The sequence below is a fragment of the Mus musculus genome, chromosome 4 (genome assembly GCF_000001635.26).
Source record: "Mus musculus strain C57BL/6J chromosome 4, GRCm38.p6 C57BL/6J".
NCBI classification, from domain to species: Eukaryota; Metazoa; Chordata; class Mammalia; order Rodentia; family Muridae; genus Mus; species Mus musculus.
The window spans coordinates 95056894-95069379 of NC_000070.6; the positions used below are offsets into that span (position 1 = coordinate 95056894).

Consider the following 12486-nt stretch of genomic DNA (forward strand, 5'->3'; position numbering starts at 1 on the left):
ATACTGCTACAACAAATAGACCTAAACAACTCAGTAGCTTATGTAGAAATGTACTTCTTGCTCAGGGTCAGAAGGGTTTTGCTTAATGTGTTTAACTAGTCTGAAGATGGTTTCATCTTGAATTGTGCTTCCAGAATCATAAACAGCAAGCCTGATGCTATCTTGGTGGAGAAAGATAGCATCATGAATTCATGCCAGCTTTAAGAGCTTTTTCCAGGTGTGATGCACATTATTGAATTCACAGATTAGTGACTGATATGAGTCACATGACTTATGGCTTAAAAGGGCACAGGGACATGCGGTCCCACTGTATGCCTGGAAGTCAGGAGCTTGAAGTGCCCACTTCTGTCTAGGTGAGGTTATTGCTGTGGAAGCCATCCACAAATCCTCCCTGAATTATAGCTATAGGGTTACTTCCCACTTGTGCTATATATGTCTACAGAATTCAGCTCTGTCCACACTTGCACACACATGTTCACTCTTGGACCCTGGCCAACAGCATCCTCATTCTTCTAATCATTGCTGAGAGCATGGAGTACACAGATATTAAAGCTTCTACTGAAAGCAGGCCACGTGGTCAAGCCTGACGTCACGGGAAGGGAAGCAAGCATTTGTAAATAGAGATGCCATCCGCCACACCCTACAATCTGCATTCCATCCATTCCTTGGACTCTCAGCCACTCCAAACACTTTATATCCTTCCTTTAATATATATTTTATTCTTGATCAAAATGTCTGCCTTAGGAGATAGCTCAGTGGCTAAAGGCCCTTGCCACAGAGCCTGATAACATGGGTTCAATCACTGGGACCCAAATGGTAGAAAGGAAAGATTGACAATTCCAAGTTGTCATCTGACTTCCACACACACACACACACACACACACACAAAGTTAATAATAATAACGATAATAATAATAAATAATGTGATTTTATGTAAGTTGTTCCTTCTTCAAGCCCCAGATCAAATAATCACTCCCCAAGAAGCTTTCCCTCCCAGTGTTCCAGCCTACTCTCAAATAGTCTTCTCTTCTTTGACATTCATCACAGAGGACACTTACCTGGAAGAGAGAATGCCTGTAGCTCTCTTCTATCTTCTTCAATACTGCCTCAAAACTCAAAAGTGCTGTCATTCCTATTTTGTAGCTCTAATGCTTACCAAGTACCTGGCACATGGAAGGATAAAGGATGCTTGGTAAAGACTTGATGAAAATTTTAAAATTGCTGTTGCTTGTGGAATTATGGAGCATTTCAATACTGAAGCAGAAATATTACCTAGAATTAAGTAGTAATATTGGATCATGGCAAATTCCCTACTTGGACTGATAAGCCTGGGCCTCTCTCCCTCACTTCTTTGCATTTGCTTAGTTACCCCCCACCCCATTCGGTCCCACTTTCTACATTGCTGCACCTTACCTCTCTCCGACCTCATACCTTTCTCCTGAATCTGTTTTTTTTTTTTTTTCCTAGCCACACTGTCCACTGCTGAATGAGTTATACTACAGTTTAGAATTGATATCTAAACTTGATTGACTTGTGACAGGAGGTTGATTTCTTATTCTCGCTTCATGATTATCAAAGTTGGCAGGGTCTCTGGTAATATCACCTTCATCTGGGACCCAAGCTGCTGGACTGCCAACTTCCAGTTGGGGAGCCTAAATACTCTCTCTATAGAGGGAACAAGAGATTTGAAGACTCTTGTCTCAACAATAATATGCCTTTGCTTTAAAATGTTACATGTCACATCTCACAGTCTGATTGGCTGAAAGAAGCCTCCTGGCCCATTCAGCAACAGGGGAGCAGGAAAGCGAAGAAGAGCTGGTCATATTTGTGACTAACCATAATGATCAGCACACTGGTCTTGGGTTCCCCAAACATGACAAGATGTTTGTTTCTCCTAAAACTCTTTGTATGATATCCAACCCCTGGCTTCCTGCTCCTCAAGTGATTTCTTTTTTCCTTTGGATATTTGTCAAGATGACAAAGCATTCCATGGCTCCTCTAATGTCCTCATCTCCCACCTAAACTATCCTCAGATCCTCCTTGCTGTTACACATTCTTCAAAAGTCCCTATAATTTCCCCTCCTTTCTTTGTTTTCTGAGTTCAGAGCCAGATGAAAATGAGACCCAGGAATCAGGTGGATAGAGTTGGAGATAGATCCCAGCTCGAGGGCAGGTTAGGCACAAGGCCACGTCTGGTTTCTTGGTGCTTTACCACACTAACTTGTGCCTGGTTAGGTAGGTACATAGAGACTCCTAAGGGACAGGCTAGTCTTGCTGAACTATCTTGGAAGGGAGAAAAACTGCAGATACGTATGCTTGGGTCCTTCTGCACTCAGCCGTTTTGGTAGCTCATTCTCCTGTCCATGAGGAGTGACTATGCATTAAGAGTTGACAAAAAAGATCTATACTGGGTATCCTCAAGTGGAAAGCTAAGGCCAGGTTGGTGGTGATTTCCTCTTAGCAGTGGAATTCATTAATTGGTATCTCTTTGTATAATTAATTATGTACTTCTAATTTTTCTCTTGAGATCTCTTTAACCTAACCCAGCAGCGGCCATGCATTAAGAAGGCAGAGGGAAACAGTGCCTTTGGTGCCTGTAGTATGTTGAGCAGCTAGCATGATGCTCGGCACAGAGTCCTAAGTAGATCTTGGTGATTCATCAGTGCTCCTGTGATGTTTTATGGATATCTTGATTTGGGACAAGGAGGTCTGTATGACTGGCAGTCACCATTGCCTTTATGGTATGCACAGAATATCACAAAATCTACATACCCACTAAGTAGCCCAAGTCCCAGACATCATCTTCCAAGGTCTGACTCCCAGTACAAGCAGCATTCTCATGTTTAAGTGCCTCTAGTCTTGAAGTATAGGATGTGATGGCCAGAGCAGAGAAAAGGGATGGACTGAGCAATTGCTACTGAAAAAGTGGATGAAAAAGTTAGAAGCCTCTGTGGCTGATCAATAAAGCTCCAAGGGAAAGATATGCCGAGGGCCTGAAACTATTTCCCAAGAAGAGAAGAAGCTGGCCTTATTTAGAGACTGAGCCCTTAGACTGTCAGACAGTGGGGCAATAGCCTTGTAGGAGAATTGACTTGCTCTAGGTTTTTGAGATCAAAGCTAGGGTAATGGTTAGAAGTTGATGGAAAGGGTCTGATTGTGTTCAAGCAAGAACTTCTGGAGTAGATTCTCAGTAGAACAGTTGCTGTGCTCACAGAGGTGAAGTTCTGCCACTAGACACATTTGTTGTCTGTAAAATGCTCTGCCAGACTCCTTCATGATCTCTGAGAGCCCATCCTATTTTCTGCAAGCATCATCATTCACTGCCATGGTCCAGGGAAGCCTTGTCACATAGTCTTGCTTGGAATCTATCCACCTTTTGTGGGTCTATATTTGACCCTTTTATAATTAACAATTTATAAAACTGGGATGATGCTTTCATAGTAGATGAACATTATATCAAAGTATCCATAAGGATCACTAAAGGAGACTTAAGTTTGACCATCTGTCCCAGGAAAGTATCGTGGTACAAACTGGGCCTTTTCCACCTGTCTGAAGTTAGTTTAGTATGTGTTTGTGGGCTCCTTTGTGAATAGATGTGTCTGAGTTTTATCCAGCACAAAGAGGATGGTTGCGACACCTGTTCATTTACAGGCTTGCTTCAGAAAGTCATCTTCTCATATTACCTGGTAATATAAGGGACTTCAAGAACATACAGAAGAACAGAGCCCTTGATCTCTGAATGACCCTGTGGAAGGAGACTCACTGGTCAGAAGTAGTCCTGCTTCTACATGGAGATAATTTATAACATGGAGATAATAATGGAGAAACTACATAGGTGTCTACATCTTGATGGTCACGGAACATCTACTCCTAGGAAAATAAACACTTTACATATGACACTTGACCACATTACAAAGCCTACCAAGGCATTTAAGCATGTGTATAGATATATCTATTCCACATCTCTCCTTTACAGCTCCAAATACGCCCTGGTTCATAACACCTAAGCCTTATTGTCCTATTGAGCGTGTAAGCTTCTTGAGGTATGTCAGGTATGTCTTTGCCTTTTTCTGTTTCTCATCTTCGAGTGGGCGTTTATTGAAATGCCAGGTGCTTTTCAGATGGATTTCAGAATGCAAGTGGCACATATTGTTAAACATTTTATTAATATATTCAATATTTTTGAGTGTTTATTTCATTTTAGCAACTGGTAAACATTGCTAAACAAGAGCTTCCGGGCATGCTCATTGGTTGAGGTACAGCAAGGAAAATAGATAAGAGAGAAGATGGGATAATCCAGCATGATAATGCTTTGCGTTACAGGATTCCTATGTGGAAGGGCCTCTCTGTTAAGGAAAGAGGTGGAAGAAAGTGCTTTAGAGAAACTAGTTAATAAGCAGAACCTTCCAAAGTAGGTGGAAATAGCTAGGAGAAGAGGAGGCCTCAGAGAGGACCTATTCTAGAAAGAGGGGGTGTATCTCAAGAAGCTTACACGCTCAATAGGACCCAACCTTGTTGTGTTTGTGTGTATGGAGTATAGAGCTTGGAGAAATCAGGACACAGATTCTATGATACTTCCCTACATAATAACCTTCTCTGCCCAGAGGATGGTTCTCAGTCCACTCTGCTGCAGAGACATATCTTCTCTGTGACACTGTGTACCCATTCTTACAGATTTGGCAGTTAGAGGGGAAGCAAGCGATACGTCAGGAAGGCTGCTGTTCCCAGTAATTCTTTCAAGCCATACATTCCTTCAGCATTCTGGCCCATGGCTAAACTGTGATGATGCTTCCAGTGAACACCCAAATGCTTGGAGGTTTGCATGCCCTGGATCTGCATCCTCTATCCCATTGGAGCAATGATCAGCAGCCCCAGAGACTAGAACAATCTGAGTTTGTCTTCTGTGCTTTTCCAATGTTATTTAGGCTAGAATTCTCACTCTAGACTTAGCCTAGATGAGCCCTGCCTGACATACTGCCAGTGTGTGCCCCAGAAGAGATGGAAGTTGTACCATTTGTACTGAGTAACTCTTAAAGCTTTGTCTAAAGATCACTGCTGTTCATCATCCATGGGCTAAATCATGTCACAAAGATGACCCTGACATGGAAGAGCATGGGATTGATATGTAGGTCAGATGTTATTTAGCAATATGAATTTTAGATTCTCTATGAAGCGAATGAAAACAGGTAAAAAAAAAAACCCAAACTAATTATATAGTTTGTTTGAATATTATAATTCAAACCATGGAATATCATGTAATCACATTGGAAGATGAGTTGTTTTTGAAATACAAGCTGACCTGGGGGAGTGTGTGGATGGCTTTAAATGAGCAAAGCAAGCTGTAAGGGCATAACAGAGACCATGTGAACATTTTTATTTTTGACAAATTGAGAAAGCCGTACTCCAGGCATGATGGTACATACTGTAATTCCCGCACTCAGGAGGCTGAGACAGAAGGATTGCTACAAATTTGAGGCCCGCCTGGTCTACACAGTAAATTCAAAGTGTTTCCAAACAAACAAATAACAACAGCAAAACTAAACTAATCCAAGTTTATGAGTCTACAAAAGTCCATGAATGTACTGGTATGAGATTATTAATAAAAATGCCTCATGAATTGTTATGGACAGCATTAAGTGTTTTCTGTTTTTGTTTTTAACATATATTTGCTCATTTAATCCTGGAAAAACCAGAGGAGGAAATAGCTCGCACCAGATGGTTATTTGCCACTTGAACTGGAGAGGAGGAGAGATTGCATCTACAACCGCCTTGAATGTGCCTGATCTTGTCTGATCTCAGAAGCTAAGCAGGTTTGGGCCTGGGGGATTGTTCTTTAAAACTGAGATGATTTCCTTAAGTTTGTGTTGGTCAAAATAGGCGAACTACCCAGCAATTATCAGGAAACAAACACCACAAACTCTAAGCCTCATCTGGCACTGAGCACTTGATTTTCTGCTCATTGGCTTGTAGTCAGTTAAGTGGCTTAGCCTTCCTCAGACTCCATTCAGTGTTTTCTGCTGTCTACTGTGCCTCCCAACCACCCCGTGGTTTTCTAAGTCACGATGACTTTTCCTGGAATCGCTGCCCTGATGCAGCCTTGCATGCACATGTAATTTGCAAGCTGGAGAAGTTGGACTTTGGGTCAGACTCAGGGCTTCCTAATGCGTCTCTTTCTGGAACTCTGCCAGGGAGGCGGCCTCTATGGGGGATGCTCTTCCAGGGCACAGAACACAGTAAGTGAGCACACAGCAAGCTTTTCGAGGGCAAGGCTTAGATCTGGTACGTGGTCATTGTCCTGAAGCATGCCGTATGGACAAGGTTCATATCAGTGGAGCTGGGAAGTCATCGAGGTTGTATAAGGAAAGGAGGGAGCATTTTCTGAGTAATAATCTACCACAGCAAACATAAAACAAAAACAATAAAGCAAGGGAAAAGAATATTTGCCGAGGAGTTTGTGTTTAGCATCTTCTGAAATTGTACTATTCATTTTTAAAAATGCAAACTCTGTTACTACAGTGAACACAGCGATGAGAATATGGACATTTAACCAGAGTACTCATTGCCTGGCACAGCAGGGAGGTTTATAACCATGCGGCTTATGCCACTTCTGATAGGACACTAATAGTAAGCAAAAGCCAGAGGCCATTTCATGACGGCCATCTGCTTATATTCTTGTTATAAAGTCCCAGAGTTCCAGAAGGCTCAGGTGCCTATGACAGCAAGTGTTCCCTAACATACAGAGATGTTGCTTTGGCCAAAATGGTCTTTCTGGGAAAGATTTGTCTATACTTCTAGAAAATGATTTGCTACTGAAAGACCCAGCTGTGGTTAACTGAATGGCACAATAACTTAGTGGCCAAAAATGGAAGGGAAAGCCAGGTGTCATGGGTGGACCCAGAGTCTTTATCTCTTTGCATAACCCAGCCATCCAGTATGTGGGTCAGTTCGGGATATCCCCTAGGCTCTCAAGAGTTGCTTAGAAACAGCAGCAGCATCTTTTACATCTTCCATCACTTCCTCAAACCAAGGATAACCAAGTGCTTCTTAAAGCAGCCACATGGGAGCCCTGAATCAAGACACCCAGTGATCCAAAACATTAAAGAAAAGAGCGGGAGTAGTGACTCAGCAGCTAAGAGCACCTGCTGCTCTTGCAAGGAACCAGGTTTCTTTTGTAGCTCATAGCCTCCTGTAACACCAGTTCTGGGGGTTCTCACACCTTCTGGCCTCCACAGCTATGGGGTATGCATGTGGTAATTTTGGAAAAAATCTGGAGCAGGGGTGGGGAAGGGAGAGAGAAGAGAGGATGTAGGAATGGATGGAGGGAGAGGGGGTGAGAGAGGAGGAAGGAAGGGAGGGAGGGAGGAAGAGAGGGAGAGAGAGAGAGGGAGAGAGAAAGAGGGAGAAAGAGAGATTAATTTCCTTAAAATGTTGGCCAGGAAATCAGGCATGTTCTAATTTGCATATTCTTCCAAGTAATTTGGAAAGTATGGCTCAATATAGCTTATGAGAATCAATCATACACTCCAACACAAATGTCTTAGTCAGTGATTTGCTAGGATTAAAAGTCATATTTCTCAATTTTCAGTCACTCACCCTGAGCCTTTCCATTTTATGTGTCCACTTACATATCTAAGATCTATATAGTTCTTCTCTTTACATATCTTTTCAAAAGTCAAAACTGTTCATGGAGATGATCTATAGATGTTATTGGATTGTGTTGGGAACTGCAGTTCCTTGATAACAAGTAATTGTTTGCTCAAGCCTTTAGGCAAGTGTATATATAAATACAAAGCTATTAAGTAGTTTTGTTCATGTTTTGTTGAACATTGTCTCTTATTGTAAAAGTGCTAGTGATCCTCTGTTGATAAGGTGGGAAATTATGAATTTTAGAATCAGGGTGACATAGGTTCAAACTAAAACTCTGGCCTCAAGTGGCCAGCCCTAAACATATGTACATACATACAAGCAACACTAAACAGAGTCAGTTATATATAAATTATATATATATATATATATATATACATATATACATATATATATATATACATATATATATAAATTATATATATATAGCGTTTGTATATTTATACGTGGATTCCTGAAATAGCAGTTCCTCAGAACTGAACATTACAAAACAACTGGTCTTTTGCAAAACCCAGTTTGAGGCAGACCATACAAGCTATTAGAATACCCTGGCTGCAGTGTTAAGATAAAACTGAAGGAAGCACAAACTCAAAGAAATTTGAATGAGAAAATACACCCACACTTACATGCTAACAGCTAATAGAGGACTTTACTTTGAAGCGTGTTGGGAGCGACCCTGTTTGACTGTTAATTGCCTTGTCAGTCATAAGTGTTGACTTACAAAGTCTTGGCCTTAGTGGAAAAGTACTAGCTTAGTTGAGATTTCTGTGGGAAAAGTTGAGGCCTCTATGGGAAAGTATTACCCCCAGTTAAGAACAAATGGCTATAGATCTTGTGGACAGGTACCTAGCAACCCATTCTGTTCTGTTCCTTCTGCTGAACTTTTTACCTAGCCAATATCCTGCTTTTGGGAATAGGTGCATTCTCCCAGAAACAAAGCGATTCTGCATCACCCCCCTCCCCATACCCTACTTCTGTGGGCACAAAACCTGCCTGGGAATAATAAAATTTGACAGCTTGATCAATCAGACTTGCTGTCCGTCCTTGTGTTTCTCGCCCTTCATTCTCTCCACAGGTGGTTCCCCAGACCCTGTTCAACTGTCCCGCAGGCCGGGACAGAAGCCAGCTAAGGTTGCTTGATAGAAGGCTGAGAAAGAATGAGGCTGCTGAGTGAAGCCAGAGGGAGAATACGCTCAAAGACAAGCAGGTACCATACAGTAAGCTTTTCTAATATCTACCATCTTGGGTGGGTGGGTGGGGGAACAAAACAAAACAAAACAAAACTCTTACACTGCTGTCATCCCACTGGTCAGCAGACTCAGTAACCCTGCCTCGCTGTAATGTGCGTCACAGGATGGTGCATTAGAGCAGTGTGGGCCACACAGGCAACTGACATGTTTGAGACGTCCACAGATGTCTGGGCCTCAGGATAAGCATTCAATGCCATAGGTAATATTCAGGGAGAGACGAATCTGTTCTCCTATCCTCAGACTGATCAGGCTCTGTCATCTCTCTCCTTGGCTTTAGGCTTTTTACTGGCCTGTGTGCTCCTTGAGAAAGAAAGGTTCCTGGTGTTCATTTTTTCATTTTGCCGTAAGGTTGCAGCATAGGGCCAGTCTCTGGAACAGAACTGTTGCATTGCAGTTGAACTTCTAGTAGCCAAGGCAAACCTCTGGCCTCTCTATGGTAGCAGCAGGATTCACCAGCAGGCAACACAAGCTGAGGGCTGGAGGCTCCTTAGGGACCATGTGTGACTCTGCTTTATAACCTGCAACCCTGTTGCTCTTGAGTATGGCAAGATGGAGCACTGAGTCTTCATCCTTTTTTACCTAGGAGAGTCAAATACACATCTGCCTCCCCAGCCCTTCTTCCTTCCTTCCTCCATCCCTCGGTTCCTTTCCATTTACCTCCCAACAACTGTCCACTGAATACTGTTCCATGCCAGGATTTGACATGGTCCTAAGAATGAAGTGTTATACAGTAGGCATGATGTTTTCATATTCCTATAGTTTATGTGCTTAGCTTCTGTCTCCAGGTTGCTGGGAATAATTTCCGGCTGTATTCTTCACTCAGTATACAGACATGACTCAGTGCTTCTCTGTGTCTGTGAATGTTCAATGAATTTCTATGTCCATATAATAGTACATGACATAGTAAATTCCTAATAAATATGCTGTGTAATTGCTGGTAGTATAGTTGCTATGTAGAAATAAGAAATCAGCTAATTAACACAAATCAAAATATTTGATAAATGCTATGGGTATTAAGGCTTGGGTGGGAACTACCTCTGACCTCTGACCTGGAAGTGCTTATGATGTGGTTGTTGACTTAGTTGAATATGTACACAGTGTCTGATGGGAGTTGGAAGTGATTGCACCTGCAGATCCAACAGATTTCTAAATACCCATGTGATCCTGAAGGTGAACAATGAGGACCATCTTAAAAGGAACGTCAAAGAAATGTTATAATATAATGAATAAAACAAACTGGCACGAGGTTGTGTAAGCCAGGGTTGAGATAGTGACAAATCTCAGGCAAGAAAGAGCCCCCATCAGTGACAGTATGTTGAGCACTTTCCCCTACGGAGTCTGCACTTCGACAATATTGTAAAGTTTGTTCCTCATTATTTGTTTCAGTGTCACTGAATGGAGACAGTTGGATTTTTAGGACATTGCTGCATGGGCACTGGGCCCTTCCATATCTGGAAGACTCAGAACTCCACACACGACATTTATGGGACCCCCTCTGCCACAGCCACTGTGGTCTATGGCAGTAAATCCACTGAGCTATTAGATATTTTTGTTGGTAGTGGTGTTGGTGGTTTATTTGTTGTGTTTATTATATCTGAGCCAATCAAAGAAATGTAATAAACAATAATTTCTTAAGTACTGTGGTCCTTATCCCTAAGTCTAAGTTAGTGTCTGGTGTCAGACACTTGAAGCCGTGGGTGTTTCATCTCATTTGCCTTCTTGTTTGTAGGCATTCATACAGATTAAGCAAGAAGTAGGTGCCAGCGTGGCAGGTAGTAAGGCCAGTTTGGATCTCAGCCTCTTCATCATGAAAGCTTGGCCAGATCACTGGTGTTCACCACCACTATAAGCTTCCAAATCCTATTTTGTTAAACAAACTAGAGTGGGTTCAAGGTTATCTTTTAATAATAATAATTTCGCCCTGACTTTATGGTGCAAGAGAAAAGGGTCAAGGGACAGCTATCAGCTGGGGACACAATCTCCTCCTCTTACAGACCTCAGCGCTTTCAGTTCAGTGAGTTCTAGTTGTGCCTGTGTCTCAGGCCTTCCTCACTCACCCTCTTGGCTGTGTGGATCTGAAAGCACACAGTGTTTGTCAGTAATCCCATCCTCATCCACATTGTCTGGATAATCTGATATCTTGTGTGAGACTCCTCATTCTCAACACAGTTTTTACTAAACCAGGTTCTAAGCAGCGATCACATTCTTACTGGCCCACAACTGCTGTGGTACTTGGGTTTGTGTCATTCGGAAAACTAGGGCAAATGTTTATAATTGTATCAGATCAAAGAGGACTTCTTCTGTGTATTTCTGACTTTAGAACCCCAGACATTTTTCTTAAAGCTCCTCATATCAGCACTCAGTTTATAACTCAGCCAGAGAAAAAAAGAGACTTGGCTGCCTCAGCTCTTGGCTCTTTGTAGTTCAACCGCATCCTGGTTTAGCCCGGGACAGGGGTGATGGTGGTGGAGGTGGTAGTGATGGTATTGATGATAAAGAGAACAACAATATCCTATGAGAATATTATTACCCCCACTTTACAGATAAAGCAGCTAAGTCTCACAGAGGTGAGGTAACTCCCTCTGCCATACAGGTAGGACTTAGCAAAGGCAGGCTTTACATCTGGTTCCACGTGACTCTCTGCTCAACTGCACTCTACCACTCCCCAGGTAGATGCTCAGGGTCAGGAGCCTCGTGAGAACAACAGGTCTGTCAAGTTCTGCAGGGCTGAGCTGTTTATCATTGTGAAGGACACTCATCACTGTGCTAATTACATTAATTGCTGCCCACTCTGAGGCTAGGTGGGTGGCTGAACAACACCTAGGAGCATGGTAATGATGCCTGAGCCTGCCTTTATGCTGAAAACATCTGACTTCTTTTTTCAACTCCTTCCTGCGATGGCCCAAGACAGTAATTACAGGTTGGATGGGTTGGAAGCTAGTTGCTCTCTACCATGTAGGGGAAAGGTCAAGACTATGAACTTTGCTCTCCATCAGCCTCCTTACTGGAAGCAGAGAGGAAGAAAGAAGGTTCCTGTCGTAATCTCATGATTCTCTAGAAGCAGGTGCTCTCTTACCCTCATTCTGTTTGGGAGAACCTGGTCAGCTGCTTGGGGTCCAAGAGCTATCGGGGAGAGGAGACAGGCTGATACCAGGAACGATCAGAAGTCACACTTAGTGCCAATGCCATAGCGCCCCTCACCAGGACACTGCTCTTTCTGACATTCAAGTGGAGCTGAGTGTGTATTGGCAGGGTCAGGAAAGGTGCTAGAAAATATGTTTTGTGGTGGTCTCTATCCCTAAAGGATGACTGCTTGAGATCTCACCTGCTCTACCTTCTTTCCTGAGATTCCCAGAGAACTTGCTTGTAAGTATATTAAATATAAATTAAGTCAGATGTAAGCCACAGTGTTTTCTGTTTGATCTGTTAAGAGGTAATTTGAAGACTACTTCTGCATACTTGTTGAACAGAGACAGAGTGGCTTTGGTAATTCATCATAATTGAGTAAGTGACTTAACTTCCACAGAAAGCACAGGATAATTTGGGAAGTCACTGGCTTTGGAATGCTATGCATTCATGTACTCTATGGGTG

General features: G+C 42.5%; 1 long non-coding RNA gene across 30 annotated transcripts in view; it reads left to right on the plus strand.

Annotated features, from left to right (window-relative positions):
* Positions 1-12486, plus strand: part of Junos — a 116720-nt gene that overhangs the window by 4577 nt on the left and 99657 nt on the right. For 24 of the 30 annotated variants that reach the window (XR_003955075.1, XR_003955076.1, XR_003955077.1 and 21 more), the window contains exons 2-3: positions 5694-5810; positions 8720-8851. The exons of 2 other annotated variants lie outside the window; for them this stretch is intronic. This is a non-coding gene — a long non-coding RNA (jun proto-oncogene, opposite strand). Of the gene's footprint in view, positions 1-5693; positions 5811-8479; positions 8852-10280; positions 10530-12486 lie in introns of those variants that run through there. 4 more of the 30 variants (XR_376419.4, XR_003955078.1, XR_003955068.1 and 1 more) reach the window with 4 other exon arrangements.